General features: G+C 40.6%; 1 protein-coding gene across 10 annotated transcripts in view; it reads right to left on the minus strand.

Annotated features, from left to right (window-relative positions):
• The window catches only part of FMNL2 (formin like 2), a 323,185-nt gene that overhangs the window by 232,921 nt on the left and 72,650 nt on the right, over positions 1–17,614 (minus strand). The window lies entirely within an intron of this gene.

A 17,614-nucleotide genomic window follows, 5' to 3' on the forward strand; every position in this document is an offset into this window, starting at 1 on the left:
CATTTCCCCCAGCCCTTGGTAACCACTATTCTACTTTCTGCCTCTATGAATTCGATTGTTTTGATCCCACGTATGTAAGAACATGTGGTGTCTTTCTGTGTTTCACTTATTTCACTTAGCATGTTTTGTAATTTCACTCATGTTGTCGCAAATGACAGAATTTCTTCCTTTTTTGAGAGCTATTCCACAGCATGGTAAATACAATAATAGCATACTGTATATTTCAATATCACTAGGAGAAAATCTCAAATGTTATAAAAAAGTTAAATATTTGAGGTGAATAGGTTAAGTAGCTTGATTTAATCATTCCACATTGAGTTCAAACATCATTACATCACTTTGTGCCCCCTTAAGTATTTACAACTATAATTTGTCCATATATAATAAAAAACAAAAAAACAGTCCTTTGAAAAGCAAAAAGAGAACATGACAAAATATTAACTGATCAAGGATGAAAAATACATACACTCTGTTTAAACATAGTTTTAAAAAACCTATGCATAAATACAAATCAAAACCACAATGAGATGCTATTTCACACCCATCAGAATGACTATTATCAAAAAAAAAAAAAGGAAAAGACACATATCCTTTGCAAGGATATAAGGATATGGAGGGCTCGGAACCCTCGTGCATTGCTAGGGTACAGCAGCCACTGTGGAAACAGTATGATGCTTCCTCAAAAAGCTAAACATAGAATTACCATATGATTCAGCAACTCCACTTCCAGTTACATACTCAAAAGTACTGAAAGCAGAAACTTAAACAGATACTTGTAACCAATGTTCATAGTGGCATTATGTAGAATAACCTAAAGGTAGAAACAACTCAAACGTCCATCAATAGATGAATAAACAAAATGAGGTTTCTATCCATACAATGGAGTATTACTGTTCAGCCTTAAAAAAGAATGAAATTCTGACAAATGATACAACAAGAATGAACCTTACCAACATTATACTAAGTGAAATCAATGAGACACAAAAGGCCACAACTTCCCTGATTCCACTTATGAGTTACATTGAATAGGCATATTCATGGGGACTGAGAAGGAGAACAGTGGTGACCAGGGGAAGGGGTGGGGGGAATGAAGAGTTACTGTTTAATGGGTAGAGAGTTTCAGTTTGGGAAGATGAAAAGTTCTGGACACAGATGGTGAAGATCATTGTACCACCACCAATATGAATGTACTTAATGCCACTGAACTGTATGCTTAAAAATGGCAAGGATGGTACATTTTATCTTACGTTTTACCACAGCAAAAAGTAAAAATTAAAAATGTGGACAAAAAATGAAATGAAAAAGAAAACCACCATGTAAAATGCAATGGACTAAGGGGTAATTTTTCTATGTTCCAATTCTTCCAAAAGAGCTGCTATAATTTTTAAAAATTAATGCATTCGCTGGGTGCAGTGGCTTATGCCTGTAATCTTAGCAGTTTGGGAGTCTAAGGCAGGCAGATTATCTGAGCTCAGGAGTTCGAGACCACCCTGGGCAACATGGTGAAACCCCATCTCTGCTAAAATACAAAAAATTAGCCAGGCATGGTGGCAAGCACCTGTAGTCCCATCTACTCGGGAGGCTGAGGCATGAGAATTGCTTAAACCCAGGAGGCAGAGGTTCAATCAGAGAGATCAGTGAGCCAAGATCATGCCACTGCACTCCAGCCTGGGCAAACAGAGCGAGACTCTGTCTCAAAAGAAAAAATAATAATAATAAAAATAATGCATTTACTCACACACTCACTGGTGCACAAATAAATAGGCAGGGCAGGTCAAAATAACAGTCTGGGTTCAGTGGGAAATTTAGCTCTAACAATATGAGGCACAGAGGAGGTGAGTTACGTGTCAGAGGAGGAGGCAGCAACCGTAGATGGAAGCAGAGCAAAAATACATCGGGTGCTAGCACGTTTTCTTCCTTCTGATCTTTTGCCTTGAAAGCCAGCCTTTCAGCTTAAGCCTCAAGGCCCTGATCACCTTGGGTGATGTGCACAGATCACAGGAACACCTCAATGTAAGCAAATCCAACCTCGCAATGCCCTAGACTATTTCCTGATCCTCGCTTGGTCCCACTGTCAGCACAGCACAATGACCAACAAGGCTGTTAACTTGCCCCAACAGTCTTACAAGTCAGCAGATTCAGCTGACAGAAAGCCAAGGAACTTTCTGTCCACATCGATGTCATTCAACAAAGACTTCTGGTTAAGCCGGAACTGTGAAGTTTTGTATCCGGAGACTTCAAGCACAAGTTCAACACGAACCTCCAACAGACACCTCTCAATCACTGGCCCTAAAGGAGCAGAAGGGCTCATCCATTCACAGATAAATGTGTGTATTTTCTAATTAGCTTAAGGAACTTTGCATATGTCAGATTTGAACGTCTATGCTACCTTATGGTTTGTTTAGGTAACTTCATGTTCCCTAAGGAGACTAGGATAAGTAATAGTGTAGAAGTTAACACAGAATTGTAATTCACTACAGATACCCACAGAGGACAACCTACGCCTGTATTGCTAAGGTTTGACTATCCAGATCTACAAATTCAAGTTGAAACTTATTTCAGCCCTCCTTGGAACAGTCCACTAATCTAGAAGACACTAGGACTATTCTTTCCGAGCAGTGAAACATCCACACAGGTTAGTAACTACAGGCTGCTCTAATTAATTACCTGAGACACAATTGGTGGATGTTAGAGTTTGTTATGTTGTTGTATTTTTAATTCCATTTGCCTACTTGACCCACATTTTCATGCTTTGGCTGTGACACTTTAGAAATTAAAGCATCCCAATAGGGTATAATTAAAAGTTAAATATAGCAGCTACAATCTAATTTCTTTGAAAGTCTCCTCCAAATCACAGAAGTGCCCTGGGCTGGTCTGGCTAGAAGTCAGCACGGACAACTCTAGATTCAGGCACTTTTAACTGTGATGCATTTGTAAAAGGTGCAGCTGGGCAATGGAAAGAAGTAACATATTTGATTCTAGCTTTGGTCTTTTACTTCAAATGTTAGAGAAACGGAGACGTTATGGAAGCTTTGCCAACGATCTAAGCAGCCCTCTCCAATGGGGGATAAACTCTGGTGCAGTTTCTTATAGAAATTAGAAAGTCAGTTCATTCTTCATAAAAGCTGAAGACAAAAGAAAAAAAATGAGTCAGTAGTTACTATTAGCTACTAGTTCTGCTTTGATAAAAGAAGTGAACACCACTTCCCAAGTCAATTCCAGAAATGTGGTAAGTACACCACACTCCCTGTTCTGTCTCTGGAGGTATCTTTGTATGCTCTTTCACCAGCAACCTCCAGCTCTCATAGGCATCCTGGTAAGATGAGAAGACTTCCGCCTCTTCCCTTATGGTTACCGAAGAAAGTTTCAATAGTACCTCTGGAAAATGAGCAGTATGTCCATAATACTATCTCTCTACTCACCAGTCTCCCTAGAAGTAGTTCTGCAATCCTGAAAAGCCCTCCTCCATCCGTGCTTGGCAGATGCTCCAATAAGTGGGGTTTTTCCAAAACTCAGTGAGGCCAACACTGAACATCCATTTCCTGCACGCCAAACTTCACATGAGCTGGCAGCCCTAGGAAGGGGCATCTGAATTCAGCTCCTGCACTTGTCTGGATAAAGACGGCTGCCATTGTTGCCCTGGTGACCACATTCACTTTGGCAGAAGCAGCTATGGTAAATATTTCTTCAGAGAATCAATTCACATCAACCGTGTCCCTTTGTTGAAGAAACAACTTGCTAATTTATCTTGGGAAAACTTTTCTCTGAAAGTTTACAATTTTTAAAGGTGGCACTATCTCTCCTCTGACTTCTATGGCATAGCATGGAGCCCAAAACTAGCTTATTTGGAACAAACTTAATATCCTAGCAGTAAATACCAACTATAGCACAGTTCAGAGGGAGAAAAAATTCTCTTAAACTCAATATTAGTATTACCCACCTCAAAAATAAACCAGTGTCAGCAATTTCTACCTGAGGTGTGCCTAGATTCTAAGTTGCCAAAATTGAAAACATCAGGCAGAAGAAAACAGAAGACACAAATCATATCTGTAGAGTGAGTCACCGTTTTCAAAAACAGGTTTAGGAAACAATATATAACCTTCTCCCTACAACAAGCCTGTGAAGTAAGCTGAGTGTTATCATTCCTATTGTACAGATAAGGCTGAGGAGGTGAGGTCATTTACCCACAGGTACTCAAAATGCAGCAGAGCTGGGTGGTGAACTGAGGTCTTGACAAATCCAAGCTGCTTCTGTATAGACCATGCTGTCTCCGAGCCAAGAACCTGCATGATTCAAAAACTCCTCCATCACTGAGAAGTGGATGTTCACATTAACATGATCAATCCCTGGGTTTTTTGTTTTTTTTTTTTAATGTATCAGAACTGACATAAAGTTGCCATGGGGAAGAAGATTCACACCTCTGCTGTAGGCTTCTGCATCACAGCTTAAAAGGACCCAAGTACTAGTGACCCACAGCACGGCTGAATCTGTGGAAAGATATTTTGTACTGGAATTTTGTGATATTTTGATAAGTCCAAGAAGAACTCAGGGATCTTTCCACACATATATCTCACATTCCCCTGACAAACAATGGCAGCTGCTAGACACCCAAGGGCTCCATCACTTCATTAAGTCTTTTGTAAGAGTATTACAGGCAGCAACCAGTGAGTGTTGAGGTACACAGGTATGGCTGACAGTTAACGTGAATGCGCATGAAAGAGGGCAACCTCAGAGTTAGGAAAAGAAGAATCATCTTCATCCAAAAGAAACAGCTAGGAAGGACTGGTAGAAGCTGCAGAGTTGTAAAGACTTGAGCTTACCTAAAATGGGCTCAAACTCTCCCGCTCACACGCTGACTCTGAGGTTGGCCCTGGCATCTGGTTTAGGTGGACCTGGTCATTCAAATCTCCACTGAGGGGCTACTGTGGGCCAGATGTCATACTAGAAAGAGACAGGATAGTCCTTGCTAGGAAAGAGCTTTCAGCCTCAACGGGAGACCAGAAAGCTTCCATCTTTATTCTAGGGAGCTCACAGCTCAGCAGTGAGGATGTCCCCTTCTGACTAACACATGTCCAAGGACAAGTGATACTGGGCAATAACTTTAATGAAAGTTACAAACAGGTTCAGCAAGTAAGAGCTACTGTGAGAGAGATTCAAGTAGGAAATAAGGGTAACATCATTCCACCCCCAGTGAGATTAAGAATCATGAGCTTTTCCAAAGGAAAGCAATATACAAAAACAAAGAGGTGAAAGAGTCTGTATTAGACTGTAGTAAATCAAAGATGTGTCCTATAATCTGTAGGATAACCACGAGAAGAGTAAAATACTGTGTAGTTAGCAGGTTCAGAGACAGGAAAAATGGACTGAAAATTTGTGCCTAATCCAAAGTCAAAAAGGAGAAAAAAAATACATAAAACAGGTAGATCAAATAGAAAACAAACTGTAAGATGGCAAACATAAGCTCGTGTACATCAATAATCACATTTATGGTAAACAGATGCATTACTCCAATTAAAATAACCTAAAAACAAATATCTTTTTTAAATGGACAAAGACAGTGAGGAAGAAGAACAACTCAAGTACATTACAAAAAGCATGCAAGAGGATAAAAGTCACCACATGGGTCTGTCTTGCTGCCCACAAGGAGGAGTCTGCCAAGCCTATCATGGTGCTGTGTCCATCGGTATCCATATCTTTCACACCTCATTTGTTTGCCTCCATGCAGTGTTAGGAAAGCAAATCACTTTATTGGAGAAGGCCATAGAAAACTCTGCTGTCTTGCTGATTCTTTATTTAGAAAGCCCTTGTTCCTCCCTGTTAGGGCTAATTCATTTAGTGCATCCTTGCATATGCACATTAGACCCTGCATTGTATCTAGATTATCACATTGTTTTATTGGAAACTGCCTAACTACTTTTCTGGGGGACACCATTAATCATGGAAAGGGATCCACTAGTCCTACCCACATTCCTTGCCCCACCTTCTCCTCCTCCCCCACGCCCCAGCCTCCAAGTACCAGGCTCCATTAGTATAGTAATAAAACCACTACTGTTTGGTTAGCAGTAATGAGTTCTAAAAGTATCAATGGAGTGTTTCACGGAGAAGGACCATTGTTAGGTGCAGCAAACTTTCCCGGCATCAATCAACTACATACAGTAGATTGTAGCAGCATTTTTTTTTAAGCATGTCAGGAATGCAATGAAAAATAGCACAATTCTTGCTCCTCAAGGACAATACAATGTAGCTCAGGCAACTAAACACAATGACTGGTGAATAAATACACTAATTTCTACAGAGGCTGGCTCTATTGTATCCTTGTTTTAAAATCTGGGTTTCATTGTCCTAGCGTCCTAGTGTCTGTTGCTGCCCGCCCACCCCCAAAACTGTCACCTTGACTTGCCAATCTTCTACAACGGTATCTTTTATGTTTTATATCTGTTAACTCCTCAAGATGAGGAAGAGAAGAAGGAAGGAAAGTAGAGTCAAATAGTTTTGTCATAGTTTTCTATCTGCTGAGTTAGAAAGGGGTTAGCTGATTAACCCTCCTGGGGTTAATGGTTCAACGGGTTGAGCCATGAGATTGCTGCTATTCAACCATTTCTGACCTATAACAGCAGCAAGTTCATGTGGTCCAAACTAATGGCAACAGAAATACTTGACTACTTGGTTAAGAAAAGATATGGAAATAATTTCCATTTCAGTTTAGTTGTTTTTTTTTTTTTTTTTGAAACAGGATCTCACTGTGTCACCCAGGTTGGAGTGCAGCAGCACAATCATGGCTCACTGCAGCCTCACCTCCTGAGTTCAAGTGATCCTCCCACCTCAGCCTCCCAAGTAGCTGGGAGTACAGGTGCACACAACCATACCTGGCTAATTTTTGTATTTTTTTAAGAGATGGGGTCTTGCTATGTTGTCCAGGCTGGTCTTCAATGCCTGGGCTAAAGTGATCTGCCCGCCTCTGCCTTCCAAAGTGCTGGGATTATAAGAATGAGTCACCGTACCTGGTCCTGTTTCAATTTTTTTCTAATTTATATATATATATATATATATATATATATATATACACCAATTAGATATATATATATCAATTAGATATATATATATCAATTAGAATATATATATCAATTAGATATATATATATATATAATATACAGAAGAAAGGAAGAGGAAATATAAGACTGAAGGGAGAAGAGACAGAATCAGAAAATATTCCCTCTAAAGGGCATTCCAACAAGATTCATATATAAACTGCAAATTTTTGATCCTCCTTTTTCCTCCTACCCTAGGGAAAAAGTCTATCTTTTGGTATTCTTTCTGTGCCTCTCATTTAGCTTATAAAAACAATACACAAGGGCAACCTTCAGCAGGCTCTGGCTCCAAATGCCACCTGCCAAGTACTCAAAGACAATACTAAGAGGAAAAAAAACAGTCTCATTTCTACAGGTCACAGAAGGCTTTAATGAGTGATAACACAGGAAAGGAAATAAAAGCTTATAGTTAGCGACATTCAAGGAGATGAAGTAGCTTAGGGAGAGGGAGATTAACCCAAAATAAGTTTGTAACCTACTGTTTGGCTTCCAAATGACACTTGGGATGCTTTTATGATCTCAGCTATGGGAATACCACAATGGGGTCACACCTCCCTGGATCACAAAAGCTACACAGTAGGGCTAACACACAGCCCCGCCCACTTAAATGCTCATCAGAGAATTAGCTATAACCTCAAAGGAAAGCTGAATGTCCAAAGGGTACCAAGGTTACCTTATGGCACCCAATAAAAGGGTACCATGTGCTCAGCTCCCAGAAGTCTGGCCACATGGGAATCATTCACGTAAAATACACTGTTCAGAGTGCTAGGAATTTGCTGAGATTTAATGGGAGTGAAATGGAAGTGGAGCTAGAGACAGTGACAACACCTGGCCCTAGCTAACAGAATGAACAAATGATCAGGACTTTTCCCCAATATTTAAGGTGAGCTGTAATCCTACTTACAGTGATGGGCAAAAATAACTGGCTGGCTCTTGACTTAGCCCAAAGTGGGTTAACTTTCTCTTAGGAAGGAGATGGGAGGAGTGGATTTTAGGACCAACTTCATACACCACTTCTCACTCCAGAAGAATATTGCCAATGAAATGCATGGATAATATAAGCAAAGATGGCCTATGGGCAGATTCCTAAGGGAAGTGGTATATTTCCTGTCTTGAGCAAGCACCTACTTCTCTTTTTTCAGCATTATTCCTCCCACTGGTAGTATGTACAATACACACCACTTCACTGACACACACCCCCAAATACACAACCGATTATGCCCGCTGTTTGTTCGGGCTTTTATTAGGGAGTATAATTTACCTTCCCTTCCCAGAATTTCTCTTCAACTCTTATCAAAAGTCTTATCTGCTTCTATCAAATTCTCTCAGGACAGCATATTTAGCTGACTATCCCTTAGGGAAGGAAGTGAAAACTAACCAATGCCTTCATATGTTTTTTCTAATAGAAAATATTTTGCTGCGGGGCAAAGAGGGAGGGAAAGGAGGATGTTTCTTTTAAAGAGTATTGCTCTAATTAATTCAGAGACCAGGTGGCTTGCTCTTCTTTAACTAGAAGTAATTAAGAGCTATCAGTACACTTAGTGATTCTGTAGTAAGCACAGAGGGGAAATAATTTGGGGCAAAGGGAACTACCAGGGCTCTCCTCCCACAACGACCCCTCTAGCAAGTCAGCAAGCTGCCATAAGGCCACTCTGCTCACAACATTTATATTTCTCTCCCAAGGGGGGGTCTTATTTCAATCAAGTAAATCCTTCATGGGGATAGGATTCACTTTTTCACCCAGAAAAATAAGTTTATGTTAAGGGAGTAAAAAGGTTCAAGCATTCACCATGAGTCCGAAAAACCAAGCACAGACAGACACTGGTGGGGTGGGGGTGAAGGGATGGTGGTCCACCAGGTGTGAGCCCATTGACTGGTCCACTACTGAAGTCACAGTACCAAATTCAAGATTTAGCTAGCATTCCTCCTGAGTCAGTGAGAAATCGGATCAGTTACGTGTTGCTCAGCCGGGTCTGAGAATCCTGGGGCCTTGGCACAATAGCTTTCAGAATACTACATTGACTCAGCAAGAACTCTGACCATGAACGGACTCCCTCTCCTGGTTCTAAAGGTCTGATCTGGAGAAATTAGAATAAATGTAGTCCTTCCTAGAGAAGGTCTTGTCAATCAATGACTATCACTGTACTGCTGCAATGAAACGCCAATCATTTCACTGGCTAAATGAGAAGACAATGTGATGGTGTGATGTGTGAATTTGAGCTCCACTGGGAGCAGGTACTGGTCTGCTGTGAGAGTCAACACCTATACATGTGACCAGAGCCTGGCACAAAGGCACTGTGTTCACAACCTGTGCTCCACATCGACAGCAAGCACTTGGAATGACAGCTGTTTTCTGAAGGCTGAAAGATGAAATCAACACTGATGAAAAACTATTGGCTGTTCTCTAGGAAGAAGAGTCCATAAACATGACGGAGACAGAACTGTATTGTTCATTCCTGCCACCCCCATTGCTTCTTTTCCAAAACTGTCACTTAAAAACCATCTTTTTCCTACTCATTTTGTCTCAAGTTCACACACCTAGACTATTACTAAGCTATTATTGTTTCTGCCTCTAAAATATGTCTTTGGGTTAATTTTTCTTTATTTTGATAACCTTGACTACATCCACCAGGTGCAGTATTGCAACACGGTTACAAATCCCAGCTTTGCCCGTAAGCAGTATGACCCTGGGAAAATTATCTACTACTCCGAGCTACCATCTGAAAATGGTGACTGTAAGGATTAAATGGGGGAAAACACACACAAAGTTCTCCATAAAGTATCAATGCCATCATCAGCATCATCGTTAATCAGGGTCCGATTACTGCATAACTGTACTACTATGCCATGTCCCCTGTACCCAGAGTCACCATTAGCAGTCATGTTGGTGGCAACTCCATTTGATGTAACTCTCAACTATATCCCATATCAAATGGGAAACTTATCCACAAGACTGTGAAACTTCACCATGCCTTCTCCATGACCTCAATCACACTCCTTTCCTTAACTTGCCCCCAGTCAGGGAAACTAACTCTCTGCTCCTGACCTCCTTTTTAAACTTCTGAAAAAAGCAGCAGGAGAGGGGCTCTTAAACTAGTTTTACCCACAGTGGAGACCATGATTTTATTACCTTTCTCCATATCCTCACCAAAAAAAACCATTGCTTATATAAAGAATAAGTGGTGTCTTATCATCTTTATACTGAAGGCATTTTTGCCAGCTGCCATTTTTCTAATCCCTCACAGCAATTGAGAATTTTTTTTAAGCCTTGAATGTGGCAGTCGGATTTGAGCTAATCATTTGGAATTATACTGTCTTTATTTCTTTGGAGCATCTTTGGAGTATCTTGTTATATAAATGAAATATGGGGTGAGGAAGGAAAGGATGCACCTACGAGCACTGCTTCGAAGGTTCTTGACTCATAACTTTAAAAGCCTGAGAAGAAATTTATGAAGCCAATTGCAAACCGTCTTACCTCTTAACCAGGAAACTTCCAGTTGTTTGTTGTTGTAAAGTATCTGCTAAGGATTGACTTTAGAAATCAATGCACTGCACAGCAAGCATTTCACCCATACTGACAGAACTACAGATGGTCCCTGACTTACAATTTTTCAATTTTACAATGGTGCAAAGGCGATATACATTCAGTAGAAACCGTACTTCCAGCACCCATACGACCATTCTGTTTTTTCAATTTCAGCACAGTATTCAATAAATTACATAAGATATTCAACACTTTATTATAATAGGCTTTGTGTTAAGGTGGTTTTGCCAACTGTAGGCTAATGTCAGTGTTCTGAGCATGTTTAAGGTAGTCTAGGCTAGGATGTTTCATAAGGTAGCTATATTAAATGCATTTTTGAGTTACAATATTTTCAATGTTTTCAACTTACAATGGGTTTATCAGGGCAAAAAAAAAAAAAAAAAAAAAAACCCATAAGTCTAGGAGCATCTGTATTTCAAGGAGAAACAAAATCTCAGACACAATTCCTAAATTTCATCTAATCTCTGCTATAGCTTGGGAAAAACAGACAAGGGGGAAGAAAATGCTAAGCCAGCAGTTTGCCAGCAAATATGAAGCCCCAGATACTGTAATTTCAATTCTCACTCCCCGGAGGCTTTAAATGCATAAATGTTTAATAAACCAATTGACAAAGCTTACTCACTTGTCCTAAGAAACATAATATGACAAAGACACAGAAGAGAACATTAGGGCTATGATAAAGATACAAGGTAGAATTCACTGTGTTTAAAAGTGTTTTTTTAAAAAATTTCATTGAAGATAAAAAGACCTAAGTGCTACATATGATTACTTATCACAACTACTCAATATCTGTTATCCTACAGGCAGAAACCAAGGCTCTGTGTTAAGTAACTTTCAAATATATACCTTATTCTGAGCTGGGAACAACACTAATCCACCTACCAGAGAAACTCTCCAACCCTGTTCTCTGCCATCTTCCAGCCCCCATGTCACTCAGAAGGCAGAGTGACTTTTCCAACCCAAGTTACTTAAGCTAATTCTCATCTTTTACAAACAGATCCTTCAGCAGCCCCCGGCCTACCTGCACAAAATGCTAGATACCTTGGAAGAGCTACAGGAACTGTTTCTCTCATCTACTGAGTACCTACTGTGTGCCAGGTACTGCAATGGTGATTGTTTTTTATTAGACACCACTATGATTAATTTGCTCAGCCTAGAAAATCCATTTCTCCCTGGAAGATGAAGAAAAGGGAAGACAAAGAGGTTTGTTTCTAATTAAGATGAAACCAACAAACAAGCCTGACCCAGGCCATGAAATTGTACTCTCATTGGTTTATGAACACCAGAAGGAAGGCTTGGTACAGCAGCAGCCAGAGCCAACAGACTCAATGGGGCAGATAAAAATTCAAAATCCAGCCAAAATGCTGAAAAGCAAGAGAAGAAACATAGGTTCCCCTCCATTTAATGCACAAGCCACTCTGGCTACTAGGCCACAACTGAGCAGACAAAAAGATTTGGGGACTTTTCCAGTGAACCGAAAAATGTCAGCAGGAGGAGGCAGGCATGAAGAGCTCCACCCACACCCCTGAAGGGAGGCGCTGTCAGGAGCCGGCAGAAAGGCAGACGCTGACACACTGCATCGCCCGGGGCTGGAAGAGGTTCTCCCAAATGACTGTAAAAAAAGAAATGAAAAGGGAAACAAAAATAGTATCTGCTAATAGTAACTCCTCATATTCCATTGATGTTATGTTCACCCTATTACTAGAACTCCCTGAGGGTCGCAGGCATTTAGAGGAAATGACATTCTCAAGCCTCAGGGGGAAAGAAAAAAAAAACAAAAACAGAAAGTGAAAAATATTTTAGCATTCTTTAAGATGTTAATTTAACATCAACATAAGAATAATGGCAAACACTCATTAGTTACCTTTTATGTACTAAGCACTATGCAAAGAGTTTTCAGATGCTCTATTTCTAATTGTCCCAGCAACCCAGTATGGAAAATAATATTTTCCTGACTTTTTCAGGTGGGAAAACTGATGCTTAGAGAAGTTAATCTTTCCCCTCAAGATTACAAAGTGACAGAGCCAGGATGAAGTCTGGGTGCCTCAGGAAGCTTTTTTCTTCTTTTCCAGTTCATCACATTCAATACCTTTAAATCATTTATAAAAATGTTTCAGTTATAGTCCTATGCCAGGCACCAGGAAGTAATGTGAGAAAATGAAAACAATAAACTTTTCTAAATCAGTAAGAACAAAATGTAAACGAAACATCTCAGACTTAAAGTGGAACAGTACGTGGTGCCTGGAAGGTCATAAGGTTAACAGTAGGAACTCTGAAGCCAGAAAGACGCGTTTGAGATTCTTATGCCAGCTATAAGATTAGGGGCAAGTAACCTAAATTCTCTCAGACTAAATTTGCTCATCTGTAAGATGGAAGTGATAATAGCAAAAGCAATGACTCAACTCAGATAAAAGTTATACTTCCACACAAACACCATTTGTCAAAAATTATGCTACCATCATAACAATTCAAATCTAGGAGGAGAAAGTGTGGGCTGTAGAAGGAATTGAGACTACCATCTCGATGGAGCTATCAAATATCTTCAATCACATCATTTAAGTCACTCAAAAGGGGAAGAAGCCCATAATAAACCGATGGGCCATAGCTCCCACACACCAATCTCTTTCCTCCTCTTCCTGACTCTTCTCTCTACTGTTAACACCAGTTGTAACCTAACAAGAGTGCTAATGTTTGCTCAAGTTCAAGCTTACACTATAGCTCTCTCTCCTCACTCAGAATGCTACTGAACACAGTAGATAACTATCTCAATTCCCTCTTTGACAAGAAAAACAACGTGAATGTAAATTACATGAAACCCATGTTCTATAATACTGGAATTAAATATTCTTTAATCTTTTACCCACATTGCAGACATTCTCCACTACCGAAGGAAAAAAAACGTGCAGCATGCACTTGTAGACATAGGGAATCATAACATTTCAGAGCCTGAAACAACAAAAGAAACTAATCTAAACCAGCCTCCTTTTGAGTAGTCACAAAAGATATATAACTTGCCCAAAATCTGTCTTAAGGCTAAATTATGACAGAATGTCCTGAAAATCAGAAGAATTTTTACTCTTCTACATCCCCCTAGCTTCTGAATAACAACTCAATGTATATCATGTATTCTTAAAGACTTTACTATGTTATAATACATGTAGTGTTAAATATCCACCCATATCAATATCATTCTGCATAGATAGAACTTCCAATAAGGCAGCCGAGTGAACTGTTCAAAATCCTACTGCAAACCATAAAAATCAAAGACCCAGAACCAGGAATCAGGAGACCCAGGTACTAATTAGTCCTGATTATTACTGACCAGTTTCTAGATCTCAAGTCACTTTACTTCAACTTGGCCTTTGTTTCTAAAACCATAAAGAGGAGTTGGACCAGTTGGTCTCTAGGGTCCTTTCCAACACCTAAAGCTCCCTAATTCTCAATCAGCTGACATGCAAGGTAGACACAGGAAAACCAACACTTTCATTACAAAAAGTCACAAGGAAAAAAATCACAAGACATCACAAGAGCTTTAAGGAAAACTGTGTTGAAGCAATGCTTGCTTTGGGGTTTTTCCAGAGGTAAGCACTGTGTTTTCCAAAGGCAAACAGTTCCCTTTCTCCAGAACAAGGACAGGATGCTGGGGACATGAGTCATTCTGTTGACATTCTAGGTACTGGTCAGTTGGAGGACAGGAACCACATCAGCTTCCTAGAGAGCACAGAAGAAAAATCTGCTCCAAAAACGACCAGAAAGGAAGCAAAGGTCCTTCTGACATTCCTTCTGAATGTCAGAAGGACCTTTGCTTCCCAAACCTTTCTAATCCAGCCTTCCAGTTAATGATAATGCCCAGCTCATTATAGCCAAAGAAGTAAAAACTTATTTCTAGAACCCCAGAGTCCATACAAGCAGCTAGATACCATGGACAAAACAGCCTCCCAACACAAGTAAGACCACCAACAATTTACAGCCTCAACTTCTGTTCCCAAGCATGTATCCTTTCTTTCTCAACATGTCAGAATATAGATGTGCCTTTACCAACCATTCTTTCCAGAGACAGGAATTAACAAAGACTGGCAAGAACCCCTGTCAGTTTTTCAAACTGGAGGAAGGTGATGCAGTACTCAGGGCCTGTCGTAGGGAGGCTCTGCTTATCTTAAGCCAAAAATCAACTTGTAAATAGACATCAACACACAATGTTCTCCATCTCATGTTATTTTAACATGTGAGAAAATGCCACATGTGACCAGCTCATCCTCCTCTTCTCAAAAAAATTTTATACATATAATTCATTCCACACCCACTCTAGGACGGTAGCTAACGGCACCCACTGGATTGAATGATGCAAATAAGGATCCGTTCTGCCTTTGTTGTGTTTAATGCTGCTGCCACTGCCACCGCCACCACCACCAATTTTTGATTAGGACCCTGCTGGAGAACTCTGCAGAAAGATTAATCTAAACATAATCCTTCTGAATCCCTTACCTACATCAGAATTCCATGTCATTCCAAACATGCATTCACTCACTCACTCAGCCATCACTGGCAATCAGATGACACAAACACCCCATTACGAGTAATTCTGAGGGCTCAAGTTGTAGGAGGAAACAGAAAATGACATTATCCCCAAAGATGATGTATATTTCATTATTTTTTCTATTTAAATTCAGCTTGGTGTCCCCTTTCTCTGTTAAGTGCCTGTGAGCCACTGCAATGCTATGGGATGTGAGGAGATACAAGATAACCAAAAAACAAAATGTTTATGTAGGAAAGGAAAAGCTTGTCCATTGATATGTATTTAATTGAACAAACTGATGATACACAGTAGTAACAGCTGCATTCATTGAAGATGCATTAATTCATTCAATAAACATGTGCTGGGGCTATAGGAAGACCCAGAGATGGAAGTCTGAAGATGTGCTTCAACATCCAAAAAAAAGGCGGGGGGGCGGGGGGGCCAGGATTGATAACCCATGTGACAAGCCCTTTTACATTTATTTATTTATTGAGACGGAGTCTCGCTCTGTCACCAGGCTGGAGTGCAGTGGCGTGATCTCAGCTCACTGCAACCTCCACCTCCTGAGTTCAAGCAATTCTCCTGCCTCAGCCTCCCAAGAAGCTGGGACTACAGGGGCTCACCACCATGTCCAACTAATTTTTGTATTTTTACTAGAGAGGGGGTTTCACATGTTGGCCAGGATGGTCGCAATCTCTTGGCCTCATGATCCACCTGCCTTGGCATCCCAAAGTGCTGGGATTACAGGGGTGAGCCACTGTGCCCGGCCCTACATTTATTTCTTACAATTCTGTTAGCTAAAGATCACTTTAGAGACAACAGGGTCACAAAGGTGACGTGAATTGGCCAGCAGAGCTGAGACCAAAACCTTAGCTTTCAGGCCACCAAGTATGTGATCTGTCACTACTCCAACACCAGGCAGAAAGCATTACAAAGGCACATAAAAAGTCAAAGAGGAATTCTGTAGTGCCAGAAAGGAAGTACTTAAAAAAAAAAAAAAAAAATGAGTGTATGCCAATAAAGGGACACAGAAGCCAAGTAAGGAGCTCCCAATGGTCAAAGCTGAAATGATTCAAACAAAATAAAGCAGTATTAGATTCCAACCCAAAGGATAAAAACATCCATGAGTCTACACTGATACAAATGACTGAATACGTAAGTGGGGAAGAAGAGACAAATCTCCTAGGCAGAAAAATTCCAAATAACTTACACAGATCCTCCTCTCTCGACGTCCCACTCCTCAAGTGTACGCTGTACACAGTGACGTCCTTCCGAAGAGGATGGAGCTGTTTGGGTTTTTGGTTGTTGTTTTTACAGTTTTGTGGGGCTTTTTTTTTTTTTTTTTTTACAGTTTACAGTAGAGAAACTTGGCAAACGCTACCTCCGCCAAGTGATAAGGATCAGCATGTGATAAGTCACATTGATATGTGATGAAAATGACACTTTACCTCTGTCATCCTCCCCCTGGAAATCCACAACCCCAGTTGAATCGCCACAGAAAAACAACAGACAAATCTCAACTGAGGAGTATTCTACAAAACACCTGACCAGTACTCCTCGAAACTGTCAAGGTCATCAAAAACAAGGAAAGTCTGGGACACTGACACAACCAAAAATAGCCTGAGGCTCCACGACAACTAAATGTGACCCGGCATCCTGGATGGGATCCCCGGACCGAAAAAGAACATTAAGTATCAACTGAGGAAAGGTGAATAAAGCACAGACTTTAGCTAATTATACGGTACCCGTATTGGCTCATTAAGTGTGATGAACATACCATTCTAACTTAAGATAATAATGGGGGAAACTAGATACAGGGTATGTGGGAATTCTCTGCATTATAGCCTCATTTTTCCCATACATCTGAAACTATACTACAACAAAAAGTTTATTTTTAAAAAAGTCAAAGAGGAAGGAATGAGAGAGCTGTGTGCAAGGGAGAGCAGATGAATGAACCTGGCCAAATTCATTCTGGCAGCAACTATCTGTCCTTGCACCTTCCTACCTTCGCTTTCCTGTCTTCATGGACCAGTAAATATCACAAAAGATCTGGAAGGCAGAATTCAGTTGAGGTCTCAATTTGCTCCTGTTAAGAGCTGGGCCACACTCAGAGGGTAGGTCAGTTTTATTTAGTGACCAGAGATCCAATCGGCACTTTCTGCTCTTTTCCAAGAGGGAAAGGATCCTGGAGCCTGCTCCCCAAAAACAGCAAGGAATGTGCCTGGCCTGCTAAGGAAAGATAGTTCATGCAGGTTCCCCTCCACCCCGCCCTCTGACTTAGAGCACACCTGTTCATATCTTCATGTTTCACCACTATTTACAGATGAGAACAACCCTTAGCATTTATGGGCTTTTAAAAGATTAAACACAGCCGGGCGCAGTGGCTCACACCTGTCATCCCAGCACTTTGGGAGGCCGAGGCGGGCGGATCACGAGGTCAGGAGATCGAGACCATCCTGGCTAACA

The sequence above is a fragment of the Symphalangus syndactylus genome, chromosome 9, assembly GCF_028878055.3.
Source record: "Symphalangus syndactylus isolate Jambi chromosome 9, NHGRI_mSymSyn1-v2.1_pri, whole genome shotgun sequence".
Classification (NCBI taxonomy): domain Eukaryota; kingdom Metazoa; phylum Chordata; class Mammalia; order Primates; family Hylobatidae; genus Symphalangus; species Symphalangus syndactylus.